Here is a 3,790-nt window from a genome sequence, read left to right as displayed (position 1 = left end):
CCAGTAGAGCCGTCCGTCAGTCAGGAGCCGCTAGAGCCGTCCGTCAGTCAGGAGCTGCCAGAGACGCCCGCCAGTCAGGAGCTGCCAGAGACGCCCGCCAGTCAGGAGCTGCCAGAGACGCCCGCCAGTCAGGAGCTGCCAGAGACGCCCGCCAGTCAGGAGCTGCCAGAGACGCCCGCCAGTCAGGAGCTGCCAGAGACGTCCGACAGTCCGGAGCTGCCCTACAGTCCGGAGCTGCCCTACAGTCCGGAGCTGCCGTACAGTCCGGAGCTGCCCTACAGTCCGGAGCTGCCCTACAGTCCGGAGCTGCCACTCAGCCCGGACCTGCCGGAGTCCCTCAGCCCGGACCTGCCGGAGTCCCTCAGCCAGGACCTGCCGGAGTCCCTCAGCCAGGACCTGCCGGAGTCCCTCAGCCAGGACCTGCCGGAGTCCCTCAGCCAGGACCTGCCGGAGTCCCTCAGCCAGGACCTGCCGCCCCTTATCCCGGTGCTGGTCCTTATCCCGGTGCTGCCCCTTATCCCGGTGCTGCCCCTTGTCCCGGTGCTGCCCCTTGTCCCGGTGCTGCCCCTTGTCCCGGTGTTGCCCCTTGTCCCGGTGCTGCCCCTTGTCCCGGTGCTGCCCCTTGTCCCGGTGCTGCCCCTTATCCCGGTGCTGCCCCTTATCCCGGTGCTGCCCCTTCATTTAGGTGGGGTTAGTGGGAGGGTGGTCATTGGGAGGGGGATAAAGAAGCGGGGATTGATTATGGTGGGGTGGGGACCTCGTCCACCGCCAGAGCCGCCACCGTGGACAGACGCCCACCCAGACCCTCCCCTAGACTTTGTGCTGGTGCGCCCGGAGTTTGCACCTTAAGGGGGGGGTTCTGTCACGTTCCTGACCTGTTTTCCTTTGTTTTGTATTCATTTTAGTTGGTCAGGGCGTGAGTTGGGTGGGTTTGTCTATGTTTGTATTTCTATGTGGGGTTTTGTGTTCGGCCTGGTATGATTCTCAATTAGAGACAGGTGTGTATTGTTTGTCTCTAATTGAGAGTCATACAAAGGCAGCCAGGGTTTCACTGGTGTTTTGTGGGTGTTTGTTCCTGTGTCCTTACAGGACAGTTGAAGGTTAGTCACGTTTGTTGTTTTGTAGTTTGTAGTGTCTTGTTTGCTGTGTTCATTAAAAGATGGCTTATTTCCCTCAATCCGCATCTTGGTCCTATCCATGCTCCTCCTCGTCTAAGGGGGAGAACAACAATGACTGCCTTTACACGGTGTGGAACGGAATGGATTATCAAACATAAACCCTTAGACCACAGGTGTCAAACTCATTCCACGGGGGGCCGAGTGTCTGCGGGTTTTCGCTCCTCCCTTGTACTTGATTGATGAATTAACATCACTAATTAGTTAGGAACTCCCCACACCTGGTTGTCTAGGGCTTTATTGAAAGGAAAAACCAAAAACCTGCAGACACTAGGCCCTCCGTGGAATGAGTTTGACACCCCTGCCTTAGACTATGGAATGGATGCATTAATACTTACTTCTCATACAGTTTGACCAAATTATGGGAAAAATGCTGTATCTGTGTGACCTGACATCTTTATTGAATAAAATTGTGGAAAGCTTTTCAGTACAGGGGCAAATGCTTAACTTCTTTCGGATCATTGGGACTCTAGCTTCCTACCTCGACAACATCCGGTGAAATTGCAGATCGCGAAATTCAAAATGCGTAATATTAAACATTCATAAAAATAGAAGTGTTATACACCATTCTTTAGCTTAGAATCTTGGTAATCGAACCGCTTTGTCCAATTTACAATAGGTTTTACGGCGAAAGCATAGCATTTGATCGTCTGGAGACAGCGCCTCACCCACTTCCTGCATTAACATGAACTCATAACCTGCACAGGTGTCACAAAACTCAAATAGCTATAAAATAAATCACTTACCTTTGAAGATGTTCATCTTTTTGCAATCCAAAGGGTCCCAGTTACACAATGAATGGTCGTTTTGTTCGATAAAGTCCTTTATATCCCAAATATGTCCGTTTATTTGGCGTGTTTGATTCAGAAATCCAACTGTTCTATCTCGCCCAACATGCCTACAAAGAAATCTAAAAAGCTACCTGTAAACTTATTCCAAACAATTCAAACAACGTTTCTAATCCAACCTCAGGTACCCTAATATGTAAATAATCGATAAAATTTGTAGACGGAATATAGTGTTCAATACCGGAGAAAAAGAACGAGGAGCACGCACTCATTCACGCGCGCCAAAAGACTAGAGTCCTTCAGAGGGATATTTCGAAAGAATACGAATACTTCTTCATTTTTCAAAAAGCAAGCATGAAACCATTTCTAAAGACTGTTGATATCTAGTGGAAATCATAGGAACTGCAATCTGGGTCCTAATTATTAGACTTTCCCACAGAAAAGCATTGAAAAGTCCAATGACCTCAAAAAATGTTTTTTTTCCATGATGGATTGTCCTCGGGATTTTGCCTGCCAAATCAGTTCTGTTATACCCACAGACAATATTTTAACAGTTTTATAAACTTCAGGGTGTTGTCTAGCCAATCCTACCAATTATATGCATATCCTCCCTCTGCGCCGGAGTAACAGGCAGTTTACTTTGAACACGTTTGTCATCAAAACTTCAAAATACTGCCCCCTAGTCCAAAGTAGTTAAGGATAGGTCCCAAGGAGGTTTCTCTTCGAGAGCCAGGCTAATATTAAGTGAAGGGTAGGTTCCATATAGGATAGGTTCCCCTGCGAGATCTGTAAAAAGGACAAAAGTCCCAGTTGCAGTGAGTTTTTTTGTTTAAGACGAGAGTTCTAGAAGATAGTGAGTTAAAAAAAACAAAAAGAAAATATAGGATATTCGAACACTGTTTGATTTACGTGTAGCAGCAGTATCAATATGTAGAGAGGCTGGTTTATGCCCTATGGGGAGAGGGTGCGATGAGAGATGATGTGGGTTATCAATAATAGTGATATTTGAGAAAGTACTGGAATAGGACATAAAGTCCTGTCCGTATTCTCAAGTAATAGATTCGAAGACGTTTATGGTATCGGTTATAATACAAGGTATGATCTTCTTTGGTATAGGGGGCAGCATTTTCACTTTTGGATGAATTTCGTGCCCATAGTGAACTGCCTCCTACTCTGTCCCACATGCTAATATATGCATATTTTTATTACTATTGGATAGAAAACACTCTGAAGTTTCTAAAACTGTTTGAATGATTGAATTCAATTCCCTGTAATATATGGATCTGTTTGCACGTCATACACCTTCCACGAGATGTCAACAGTCAGTAGAACGTGGAATGAAGCTTATGCTGTGTTGTGGGACCGGATGGGAGGGGAATGAGTCAGTGGTCTGGCAGATTGCCAGTTCTTGGTCATGCGCTTTCCTCATTATATCGTCTTGCGTTCCATTACTTATAGAGACTGAAAAGAATTCTCCGGTTGGAACCTTAACCTGTCTAGGATCAGCGTGGCGCTAGCGGCACACCCCCCCCCCCCCCCCCCCCCCCACTGAAAAACCAGTGCCGCGAAATTCAAAAAAAATATTTTTTTAAAATATTTAACTTTCACACATTAAAGTCCAATACAGCTAATGAAAGACACAGATCTTGTGAATCCAGTCAACATTTCCGATTTTTAAAATGTTTTACAGGGAAGACACAATATGTAAAGATGTACATCTATTACCTAAAAACACATTAGCATAATCCACCATCTTTTATTTGTCCACCAACACCAGTAGCCATCACCAATTCGGCTAAACTAAGATATTTATAGCCCCTAACCAAC

This window comes from Salvelinus fontinalis, unplaced genomic scaffold (assembly GCF_029448725.1).
Source record: "Salvelinus fontinalis isolate EN_2023a unplaced genomic scaffold, ASM2944872v1 scaffold_0128, whole genome shotgun sequence".
NCBI classification, from domain to species: Eukaryota; Metazoa; Chordata; class Actinopteri; order Salmoniformes; family Salmonidae; genus Salvelinus; species Salvelinus fontinalis.
Note: the sequence above shows the minus strand (reverse complement) of the source record.